Here is a 12,389-nt window from a genome sequence, read left to right as displayed (position 1 = left end):
GGACCCACGTTACCGGTCCGGCCCCGTGAGGTTCCCACAAGGACGCCGTTCCCGGGTCACGGGGTGCTCGGTTTCCTGCAGCCTCCGGGGACACGCCACTCACGACGCAGGATGCTCGCACAACACGGTCAGAACTAAGCGAGCACATGGCAGGAAGGACGAAGGACCTGCTCGCAGAGGAGAAAATGAAAACTGATGTCGCAGGGAACACAGTGCACATCAGGCAGAGGCGTCGGCCGGCCTGCAGACGGGGCGAGGCCCCCCGAGGAGCGGCGTGGGAAGCAGACCGAGGGTCCCACCATGCCGGCTCCTGCCTGCGACGTAAGGTCCCGTGCGCTACTGACACTCACGTCTCTCGACACGGTTTAGCAAACAAGCCGAATCGATCCTTCTAGCTGGGACTGAAACACACTCCACAGGGAAGGAATTAGCAGCCAGTTCAATGTTCCGCCTTCACTCAGATTTCAGTTGCTCTGGCTTCGGAGAGGATTCCCTGAGAAGCCTCCCCATCGAGACTCCGGGTGCCAGGGACAGGCGGCTCGCGGGTGCTCCCCGATAACACGGCGGGTGGTCCCCTCCCGGGCCCTCGCTCATCGAAGGCTGAATGAAAGCCGCCCCTCTTGCCTCCAGCCCCCAGCCCCTGGTGAGGACCGAGCCAGCCGGAGCAGTGTGTCCGGTCCCCGTGACACGCACAACGTGGCCTGGGCAGGCTGTCCCATGGAGCTCCGCACGGTGACGTCTCCGCTGAGTCGTCCTGGCTCAGCCAAGGGGACCTGCTACCGAATTTGACACTCTCTTGGTCTGGCTTTCTTAAGCAAAGAAAATTTTGTCATGGTGCCAGTTGCTAGTTCAAGTTCTTGACAATGACCTCGCAGAGCCATGCCGCCAGCCCCTAGGAAGGGGGACTCGGCGCAGACCTGGGGGCTCTCCTGGGAACCGCACCCCCAGCACTCAGGCCCTGCGCGGCGCCCCCGCCTGGCGTCTCGGCCGGCCTGGTGCAGCCAGGGGAACTCGACAGAGGCACTGCTGTGTGGCCCGTGGGGCCAGGGCACATGTCTGCTCCTCTGTCCCTTCAAAGGCTTGTTCTGGGAAAAGCCGGGCCCAGTGCACGATGTCGGAGCACGCAGGGCTGCCTGCTGTGTCTGGGGGACACGGCACAGAGAGGAAGACCAGGCCACAGCCCCCAGCCCCGGAGCAGGTGCCACGCATGGGAGGGAACCTGTGGTCTGGGACCCCCACCCTGCCAGCCCCTCGGGGGGATCCCAGGTCTGGCCGCCACGGGACCACACGCAGGAGGGACCCCAGGAGAGGACGGCCCAGCTGACCGCAGGCAGGCCTCAGAGCCATGACACCTGGCAGCCTGCTGCTCCAGACCCTCAGGCAGCGACGGGGGAGTGCTGCGGGGGGACGGGGCAGGGCCCAGTTCCCCCCACACTCAAATCCAAGGTTCGAGACACGACTCGGGTTCTCGAGACAAGAGTGTTTGCTCGCCGAGCAAAGGATGTCCCCCAGAATGAAGGGGGTACGGAGGCAGGAGATCCCGTCACATCGGCAGGGACAGGGGGTGCCGGAGAAAGGCACCAAGCAGGCTGCCACCGTCGCCTAAGCGACCTCAGGTCTCCCACACCCTCCTACGTTTGCACGAGTTTCCTCCTTTGCCCAGAACACTTTCCTCCAAACGTCTGCCTGAAACCTCCACCCTCATCAGTAAGTTGCCACATCCGTACCCCCTCCTCCAAGAAGCCTTCCTGGCCTTTCAGATGGCCCTCCCCCTCCCTCTGCCAGACTTTCTACCCAGCTTCACGATAACGCCCCTGTCCCTGTCTCACAACTGATATTCGCATCTTTCTCTCCCCTCGAGTGGGACCCTGGGGACGGGGGCAGTCTGGGCATTTGTCTCTTCGGGCCGCTGTAACACAGAGCCCAGGCAGAGGGGCTGAAAACCGGAAATTCACGTTCTCACAATTCTGGGAGCCAGAGGTGAGAGCTCAGGGCGCTGGCCAGCCCCGTCCCTTCTGGGGGCTGGGAGGGGCACTCTGTGGCGGGTGGACAGCTGCCTTCTCCCCAAGTCTTCACGCGGTCGTCTTCCCTCTTGGAGTCTGTGTCGAGTGTCCCCGGCTCGTGAGGACACCCGTCAGACTGGACAAGGGCCCATCCTAAAGCCCGGGCTACACCCAGTCACGTCTCTGTAGACCCTCTCCAAACCGGTCACGCTCCGAGCGGGGGTGGGGGCGGGCTCTCCCAGGCACGTCCAGCTCTCTGGGAGCAGGTGCTCTAGAGAGGGCGAGGAGGAGGAAGAGAAGGGGGCCGCGTGGGGGAGGACGTGGGCAGAGCGGTGGGTGACTGTGATGAAGCGGCAAGGAGACCACCCAGCCCCAGTCTCCTGCTCCCTCTAGAAGTACATCCCAGCATCTCCCCAAAGCTGGAGGAGTACGAAATAAATAAGGAAACCGGCACAGAGAAAACCAAGGGACCAGTGGCGGTGGGGAAGAGACGTGGGCAGGATGTGACAGGCGGCTCAGAGGCGGACGTGGGCGGGCAAACTGGGCGTGGCCGCGAGGAGAGGCTAAGAATGTGGCCCGAGAGGTGACACTTCTGGCCACACTTTCCTGCAACTGTCGCTTGACACGCTGGCAGAGGAGCAGGCGGCACACAGCCCTCCTGCGCGGCTCGCCAGGCCGGAGCGCGGCGGCGGCGGCGGTGGAAGGACTGGGCCCCAGGAAACAGGAGACAAGTGGGCCAGGACCTGCTTCAGGATGACGGCGTCCCCCACGGGCACCCCCACGGAGACCCGGCTGCGTCCACACGGCCCCGAGGGGCGCAGGGGCACAGCTCGTCACCACATCTGGTTTCATTGGGAACAGTCCCAAGCCGTCTTAAATCACTTTGCCTAACCAGTCACAAAAAAATTCAGATATTTAAAATCATGATGAACAAGATGAGAAAATCCTGGTTTTCCCTCTGGCTTTAATTTTATTAGAGAGAAAAAAATCATTTTACATCTAACAACCAGTCCACGAATAGAAGAGTATTTTATAAACACAGCACCAAGTAAGTGTCTTAATGTCTGAATTTGCTTTCTGAAAGGATTTAGGTTGTGGAAAAATTGGTAGGAAAATATTCCTACACAAAGATACAGTTTGTTACCAACACTCCTGCAAAGAACATTAGATCACCGTAGCTGTTGAAGGGATGCAAATGGGGCTATTTCTTCTTCCGGTTTCGTCCTCACCCATGGGCCTGCTGATTCATTTTAGAGAGAGGGGCTGGGATGGAGAGAAACATCAATCGACTGGTTGCCTCTCACACCCACCCCGACCAGGAACCGAACCTGCCACCTAGGCATGTGCCCTGACTGGGTCCATTGGCAGGACGACGCCCCAACCAACTGAGCCACACTGGCCGGGGAAAATGTAAATGCAGCTCTTTGTAAATCAGTCTGTAACACGTGGCACGGTTTCTTTGTACACCATGCAGTTTTCAGTAAAACCCATCGGTCTACCTCCCCTTAGAAAGGAGAACTCTGCACTCAGCAGCCGCATAGGCATGGAGCATTCGACAGTTCTCGGCACTGAACTGAGAGGAGACCCTCCCGCTCTCTCAGGGCTGGGTGTCCGGCCCACACAGGGGCAGCAACGTGCACAGAATATCCTCCCAGCTACACACAGGCCAGAAGCCCGGGGGAGCAGAGAAGACAGCCGCTGCTTTCACTACTAAAGCGCCGTCCCCTGCCCCACCCCGGTGTGCCCGCCGGACAGCGTCGGTGCCTGGACAGAGGCCCCGCCTGGGCGCCGGGCAGCTGCCGCCCCGTGAGCGACTCCTCTTCCCGGGGCTGAATCGATCACCTCCAAAGACGTCAGCGTCTGCCCGCGCCGTTTTATGTGAGAGTAAGTGGCAGATGGCGGTGTTTTCATATTTAATCAGTTCCACCAAACACGGTTTCAGCCCTTACAAAGGGAGCCATCTGCAGCGTGGAGGTGCGCGGGCCCACGGAGCCCCCGCGGGCCGGCCCGGCTGTCCTCCGGAAGGGGCGGCCGCGCGGGCTGACGCGGTGACCGGGAGCCCCGGGAGCCCGGACGGCCTCCCCGAGGGAGCTGCTGCTGCCAACACACACTGGCCTCCCATCACGCTCAGCGTTAAGGGCCGAGCATGCCCTCCCCCTGAGGCTTGCACACGGGCCCTTGTCTCACGCCCGGCGTGGCTTCCAGCCACGTGTGGGGGCGTCTCACAGCGAGCAGCCTGGGGATGCTCTCATGGCCAGAGCGGGCCCTCTCTCTGCCCGTGAGTCACCTTCCCAGGCATCTGACCTTCGCCTTGGCGTGCGGACTTCCAGAGGAGGCCACCGCGGCCGCCGGAGTGGTCCACTGGGCACACACAGACACACGCAGGCCCACCCACCACACCAACACAAAACACCGCTGACACACACGTTTGCCCCCCCCACGGGGGCGGGGTCAGAACAGATGCACACTGGAACACTCATCTCGAAACACTGGCAGATGGAGCCCCCACGTCTTTGGCCACAGAAAACAGTGAGCGATCGCACCACCAACGGTGACTTTTAAGCTTTACTTTTTCTAGAACTGCAAGGGAGGACCAGTGTGACAGGGGTCCAGGCAGGCACGTCTGGACACCACGTCCCCGGAAGAGAGGAGACGGCCCCGGAAGCTCCGGTGCACGGGGCGCACAGGAGGGCAGCAGGAACGCCCCCCAGGCCAGGGTCACTGTTCGACCTGGCGACAATCATGCTGCTGTTATTTTAAACTTGGACCAGCGCCAAGCTCTCAAAGTCCAAATTCCCCAGCTGGACGGACGCCCGCGGCTCCTCCAGCCAGCTCCACCCTCCCCTCCGCTCCCTGAGCTTTCTTCCCATCCCTCATTCTTCGAGCAGCGCCGCAAAGACACTTCCACTGGGAAGCCCTCCAGGGTTCCCTCTGCTCACCTCGTTTCTTTGCCACTGAGCGTCACAGTTCCTGCTCGCTGCTCTGTCTCCTCTGAGTCACCCGCCCCCCCCCCCCCCCGCCGGGCCCTGTCCTTCTCCGTGTGTCCCTCCCGCAGCCTGTTGTCCGCCTGGCCCAGAGCCGAGCGGGAGGTCAGGGGACGACCGCTGAGTGAGTGACGGCAAACAAGTGACTCGAAGGCCTCTGCCTCGTCGACACACCTAAGACTTCCAACACACCGTGGACTCGGGCAGCGCGTTGGTGTCCCTCCAGGCCCACGCAAAGGAAGCCCCGTGGAGAGAAAGAGGAGAGGGAGAGAAGCGGCCGGAAGGTGAGGTGGCGAGTGAAGCAGCACCGGGCTGCCCAGAGGTCAAAGGGGGGCCTCCGCACCAGGAGCAGAGCGCGGTGTGTTCCAGCCCCTACGGACAGGGCTCTCGTGACCGCGTAGCTTCCCGCTCGTTACCACCAGCGTGGCGCCCAGCGGGCACCTCACATGCAGCACGGTCAGAAAGCCCCACTGAGGGTCCCCCGGCGGCCCCCTCCCTCCCGGCCCATCACCACCGAGCCCAGCTCTGCCCTGGGCCTTTTCTCTCCGGGAAAAGCAACCCCACCCCAACCAGCCACCCGCAGCCGAGGCAGACTCTGAGGAACAGGGAGGTCTGTGGGCGGGACCCAGGACAGACGCCCAGTCCACAGCCACCGCTCAGCACTGGAGCCACCGGCGCCAGCCTGAGGGGCTGCACGCTCCCCCCAGTCCCCTCTCGGCCCCGCCCCTGGCTCTGACTGTCTCCGCCCATCCCCCAGCAGTTGCCTCAGCAAGGTCTCCTCCGTCCCCAACTCACAACCTTCCAGGGACCCCCCGACCCACCCAGTTTCCACCCAAACCAGCATGCCCACCAGACCGCGCCCAGTCAGGCTGCCGCTGCTCATCCGACTCGGTGAGTTTGGTCTTGAACGTGGGCCCACGCTGGCCTTGCCCTGTGCCTGGCACAGGCCGGCCTCCTGCCGGCCGGGATTCGCACACGTCCCGGGTCGCAGCTGTCCGCAGGGGAATGGCTCCACCCAAAGTCTGTGAGTCCGTGGAAGGGTTCTGCTTCCCGCCCCCCCCCGCACACGCACACGCACGTTCACAGGCTCGTCCCACGCGCGTGAAAAACAGGGTCTCCTTCGAGACCCTATGGAGATGCACCTGAAACGTGCCCTCATAGCGTCTCTTTTTCTGTTTTCCAAAGAGCATGGGCCTTTGGACTGTGTGCATCTGTGACACAAGCAGTTGCTAAGGAAACCGCCGTTCCAGACCCTCCACCGCCCCCCCCCCGGCCCCTCCGTGGGGCATGAGCAGACAGCCTGAGCTCTCAGAGGGCTGAGTGTCGTGGGGCAGACCAGCGTGGGGGAGGGGCCCTGAGGCCAGGGCGACACCAGAGCGCCCGCCCAGAGGCGGCGCCTGACGGCTGTTGAGGAGGCGAGAGTCCAAGGCCACGTTCGTTCGGAAGCGTGCAACCGCCCACGCTGGACGTCAGCGTGCCCGGACCCCAGCAGCCCAGCGACCGCGGACATCGTGACCACATCCTCGTTGCTATAACGAGCGCTCCTCAACGGCCCTCCCCCCACCCCGATGAGCTCTATGTTTAGACCCAGCCAGAAACCCTCGGGGTCACGACCCGTGCCTCCCGTCCCTAGGACCCGCCACGCGGAGTCGGGGAAGCGGTCCCTCGCCCTGTGCGCACACGTGTGCAGAAGCGCAGGCGCGAGCCTCTTCCGGGCTGTGTGCTGGGAAAGGTGGGTGCGCCCACGCCTGCCTGGGGGGCGGGGGGCGTCCTCATTGCCCCCGAGAAACGGGTTTGCTCTCGAAGTGACAGCATGTGTCCCTCTTCGTCCCGGGCGCCGGGAGCCGCAGACCGAACGTGGCGTCCGGCCGTGGCCACGGCGGCCACCCTTGGGCGTCAGCACGGCACCCTGCCCTCCTCTCTGGCCCCTAAAGCTCCTGTCCCGTCTCCGCGGTGTGTCCTGAGCGGCTGCGGCTCTGTGCGGCTGGCTGGTCGGCGGATGCGCCGTGTGTGTGTGTGTGTGTGTGTGTATGTGTGTGTGTGTGTGTGTGTTTGGGGCTAAGCTGCCGCGGATCCTTTTTTTACCGAGACAGAACTGACACGCGGCCGTATGTTAGTTTCAGGTGTGCGACACAGCGATGCGCTCTTCGCACACGTTGCAAAATGATCACCACGGCCAGCCTAGTTAACACCTGTCACCACGCGGAGTTACAAAAAGAAATGTTTCCCTTGTGGCGAGAACTCTGAAGCCCGCTGCCTTAGCAACTCCCTGACGGGGCGCACGGTGCCGTGCAGTGCGGTCCCCTGCCGTGCGCCCGTCTCCGGGACCCGTGTGTTCTATAGCCAAAAGTGTGGGCCTTTCCTTTCGACAACAGAGTTCTAAAAAACATGTAATGTTTTAGAGTTGATTTCTTTCCACCCACGGGAGTCTCAGCCAGCGCCCTATCAGGGCAGGGCAGTGGAAGGGGCCCCTGGCGCCGTGGGAGGAGTGTGTCCTGACCACAGACGCCCCCCGGCTCACGGAGCACTCTGCAACCCCCGGAGCGATGGGTAGCCACACGGCCACCAAACAGGTCTTCCACGGCAGAAACGCTGAGCGGGGAGATAAAATCCCTTCACACCCTAAACACAATTCTGTTCACACGAAAAAGAGGGAAACAATAAGGAAAAGGCAAGAAATGAGTGGACGTGCGGCTGACACGATGGCACGCAGGTTCTGGCCACTCCGTGTCTTTGGCAGACATCCACGGCCATTGTCTGCCCAGCGCCCCCGCCCCCGCCTTCCTCCTGACGAACATCAGCCGGAGGACCCCGTCCCCGTGTCCACTGTCACGTGAGCCAAGCCGAGACCCAAGGAAGACCACCCAGAGCCTTCCCCGGACTCGGAGGGAGGTGTGAACACTGAAAGAACAGCTCCTTTCTCTGGGGCCCCGGCCCGGGGTGGAGCCCCCGCCAGGTTCCTCACCGCCCGGCTGAAGCGCGGCCTCGGCCAAGGTGAGGGGAGAAGGTGACACTCCCATTCCCTGAGTTTCCGTCACAAGAAACTGAAAGAAACCACTAGCACGGTCTCGGTTTGCGGGGCGGGGGAGGGAAGCCAGACAGAGGGACAGCTGCCTGTGGTCACCAGCACCAGGAGCCCCCAGGTGCCCAGGGCCGGCTCAGAGCTCTGCCACTGCACCCGGCCACCCCCAGGTCCCTGTGCCGACTCACAGGTGGCCGAGGTCACCCCCGGGCAGGTGAGTAATGGAAATCACCAATGCGTTCCCCACACCCTTCCTCCTGGCCCCTCAGGCCTGCAGTCACGGCGACAAAAGGAGACGGCAGCACCTGAACATCTCCCCGAGGTGCCGACACTGAACACCCTGCCGTGGCTCCAAGCCCTGCGCCTGGTTTGCACCGGCGAGCACGGAACACACTTCTGCTCCTTGCGTGAAGAACGCCGGGGGGAGACGCCACGTCGGTTCACAGGGTTCTCCCTCTTCCCCTGGGCCCCCTCTTGCTGGCTGCTCCTGGCTGCTTTGAGTCCGGTCACCACCCCTCTCCCCCCCCAGAGGAGTGAGGACGCAGAGACCCTGTTCCCCGGCCCCTGCAGCCGGCCAGAGAAGTGACGCCGTCACACCCGCTGCGGTGGAAGCGACCCCGGGCTCCAACCCCGGCCCGAGCGCCCATGAGCTGCTGTGACACGGGTCAGCCACTTCCTGCCCAAACCTCCGCCGCCCGCGCCTGTCCCCCCGCAGGCAGCGCCGGTGACGCGTCGGAGCGCGCTGGGGAGGGGCCGGGGGTTCTGTGACACCCTGTGCTCACGGCGCTCCTCTCGGGTCCTCCGTGACCGCCGGCGGCCCCCTCCTCCCTCCGCGCCCACCTGCTCCCCGAGGGAGACACACAGCGGTCACACACCTTCTCGTGCGTAAATACACACGCGGCGAAGGGCGGGGCGTCGTGAGCATGACGCATATTCTGATGGCGGCTCTCGCATGAGAGCCCGCACCCAACACGGACCCCTGGGAAGCATCCGTGGCCGAGGATGGGTGTCCTGCCGGCCGGGCTGTGCGACCGAGGAGCGCTCACACAGCAGGACGCGTGTCACCACGGAGCCCGCGCACGCCGAGGCACCCCTCCCCGCCGTCACCTCTGCTCTCCGTTGGGTGACTGCAGGGGTACGGGGGCGGTGGCAGGAATGTGACCGGCACCAGAGACGGAGGACACCCACGAGGCTGGACGCTGTCTGGGACACCTCCCCGAGTCCCTCTAACACCAGCAGTGTTTTCACAGCGTGTCCCCGAGTCGTGCATGGGGACCTGAGATGCAGCCAAGTCATGGCCACCACAGCCACATCGAGGGCTGACACCTGAGTGTCTGTCTGGGACCTTTGCTGTGCAAGGACCCCGCCCCCCCCCAGGCCAGACCCACCCATGTAAACATCAGTGGGGCCAGCACCCACACCCAGGCCGCTGCTCCCAGGGGTCGGACTCTGCTACCCGAGAAACACTCCGGACACAGCCAGGCTCATGCAGGCGCCTTGACGCCACCCAGCTCCGTCACGGACAGCCCGTCCCTCACACACAGCGTTTCCGGGCTTCCGTACTTAACGGGCCACCGCGCCTTGAGGTTGTCTTGCACGGAAAAGCGGTGTAGGCTCGGCTGGCCGTGAAACTGCCCCCGTGCGCGCTGGCGAGAGGGTGTCTGTTAACCCGGCGCACCGTCCACTCCCTGGCCCACCGGCCTGTCCCTGTGCGTCCGGACTCTGGCCAACAGCTCCCATGCGGACAGACAAGGGCAGCGCTTATGTTTCCAGAAGACTGAGAGGCAAGCAGAAGAATGTGCAACGGGGCGGGAGGTTGCACTAACCGGAAGCTGGCCCTGACCTTGAACTCTGGCTCTGCCCGGTGCTGTGCCCCCCATGAGGCCCCGTGCAAGCCAATGAAACTGAGGGCGCGAGCTGTGGAAGAGCCACACAGAGCATCGCAGAGACCAGGGCGAGAGAGAGCCGCCCGGCCTCGCCATGGCCCCGGGGGCCGCTGGGGAGACGGGCTCGCGGCAAATGCGGACAGTCGGGAGCAGAGCTCCCCCCTCCGGGCCTGTCGGGAGGCAGCCGGGGCCGGGCAGACGTGGCCTCGGCGGTGACCCTGAGCCTGGGGGCCTGGGGAGGAGGAAGTCGAAGGCCCGAAGATCAGGGTCTCCCCAGGGGCCCTGGGCCAGGAAGCCAACCCCTCCTCCTCAGAGGGGCTCACACTGCAGGGGGCAGCGGCAGAGCGGCCCCCCAGGAGCCCCATCAGGTGAGGGGAAGCCAGGCAGGCATGGGGTGGCTGGGGCTGCGGCAGGACCCCGCCAGCGCAGGTGTGGGAAAGGATGGGCAGTGGGCAGGGCCGGGGGCAGAGAGACACGATGGGTGGGTCAGCACACGAAAGCAGGACCAGCTCCCTTTCGGGAGGTCCGAGCTGTTGGCCAGAGTCTGGGTGCACAGGGGACAGGCCCAGGGGCCAGGGAGCGGACGGTGCGCCGGGTTAACGGAAACCCTGATGCCAGCACGCACGGTGGGGGGAGGGGGGCAGTTTTTCAGCCCGCTGAGCCTAAATGTCTTTGCACCCAAGCAGGAGCAGGCTCTGGGAAACCGCAAGTTCGGATAAAATGCACGGGAGAACCCTTACAGCAGACGGTAATCCTCTAACAACCCTACAGCCGCCAGTCCCTGAGCAGCCACCGAGCCACACACCGATGCGTCTCGTGTCCGTCGCCGTGTCATGGGCTCCGGGAAGAAAACAAAAACATCCCTTCCCCGTCTTCACCAGGGAGGGCCCCGACAGCCAAGGGTGGCGTTCCGGGCAGAGGCCCCCTCCCTGGTGCGGCCCTTCCAAGGCCCGCCCACCCTCCAGCCTCGCCCTGGAAACGTGCGGCTCAGCCCCAGCCTGGGGTCCCCCTCTTTGCCCCGGTGACAGTCACAGAGGCGGGCACGGGCTCCCGGCTGCAGCCCTGAGGCCATGCCACCAGCCCACGGCCGCTGTCTGCAGCTCCAGAATCCGTCCCGCACACCGGCCCCGACGGCACTTCCAGACGCAGTGACTGGCTGTCCTGCTGGCTCCGCTCTGCGCCCGGGGCCGTCCCGGCCCAGTCGGGGAGGCCGGCTCACCCCCACAATGCTGGGGCTCGGGGACAAGGGGGTGCGGGCACCCGGCGGGGCTGGACCCGTGGCTGAGGGGCTTGGGCACTGGCCCGTGCCCGAAAGACATGAAGACCACAGCTGTCCGGGGCTGGAGGGGCAGCCCCAGGGCTGGAGGGGCCGCCCCAGGGCCCGGCCTACAGGGGAGTCTGGCAGCGGAAGGAACCTTCCCCAAACTTCCCATCGCCCAGCACACGTCTCCATCAGCCACGCCGGGTGCGCGGCTGCATTCTCTGTCTGCTCACTCCGAAGAAAATAACGTTGTGAAATTATTGTCATATGGCAGAGCGCACAGAGCCAAGAAATCCAGGAGAAAAGGGTACTGGAGAGATGTGTCGGGCGGTTACCTAATAATAGTGTGCTATTTTTCTGGATTTCGTCACCGTTGTGATATTTATCGGTTTTCTTAGATTTATCATTTGTTGTGATCTGTCCCCCACGCTAAATGAATTTCGCCTTTCATACGTAATTTTATATTTGTTATTTTTTACTCTCTTTATTAAAGGCAGCACGGAAAACTCTGTAAGCTTTGGACCCCACAGAACCTGGCTCCACCGCCAGCTTTGAGAAATTCTGGCCTGTCAGAAATACTCCCCGGCTGGAGTGGCTCGGTGGATTGAGCACCGGCCTGTGAACCAAAGAGTCACAGGTTCGATTCCCAGTCAGGGCACATGCCCGGGTTGTGTGGGCCAGGTCGCCAGTAGGGGGACACGCAAGAGGCTACCACACATTGATGTTTCTCCTTTTCTTTCTCCCTCCCTTCCCCTCTCTAAAAATAAGTGAAATCTTTTTTAAAAAGAGATCCAAAAAATAAACCCCACTTTCTGCCAGGAGGCCTGCAAGCGAGCACCCTATCTCTCCAGAGGGGCCTTCAGCCCCGTGTGTGACTGTCTGGGCCAACACTCATGGGGTCTGGCTAACGCGGTGCACCACGGCATGAGATGCCGCCCCCACAGCCGGGATCCTCCCATCTCCCCACTTAAATCAGGGACGACCCGAAAGAGCCAAGGGTGCCGAACAGCCCGAGAAGTGGGCACCGCTACACGGGGGAAGGAGTGCAGCGTCCCCAGGAGAGGCCCTGGGTAAATGGAAGCTGGTCTGTGTCACCAGTGGCCTCCGAAGGCGTGACACCGAGGGGCCCACACGGGCTGGCTGTCCTCTGGGAAGGGCCCGGCTGGGGCTCCACCCAGGTCCTCCCTGGCTGTGGGGGCCTCCCAGCCGGCCCTCCTGTTGTAAAAGCTCCTT

General features: G+C 63.4%; 1 long non-coding RNA gene across 1 annotated transcript; it reads left to right on the top strand.

Annotated features, from left to right (window-relative positions):
• The first annotated feature begins 5,092 nt into the window (after positions 1 to 5,092).
• On the top strand, positions 5,093 to 7,352 carry LOC123822545. The gene is made up of 4 exons (XR_006786355.1): positions 5,093 to 5,271; positions 5,745 to 5,878; positions 6,173 to 6,719; positions 7,105 to 7,352. It is a non-coding gene; the product is annotated as an uncharacterized LOC123822545 (long non-coding RNA).
• The last annotated feature ends 5,037 nt before the right edge of the window (positions 7,353 to 12,389 follow it).

Source organism: Phyllostomus hastatus, unplaced genomic scaffold, assembly GCF_019186645.2.
Source record: "Phyllostomus hastatus isolate PE091 unplaced genomic scaffold, TTU_PhHast_1.1 phas_contig_402, whole genome shotgun sequence".
Taxonomy (NCBI): Eukaryota; Metazoa; Chordata; class Mammalia; order Chiroptera; family Phyllostomidae; genus Phyllostomus; species Phyllostomus hastatus.
Note: the sequence above shows the minus strand (reverse complement) of the source record. Positions and strands in the feature narration are given on the sequence as shown.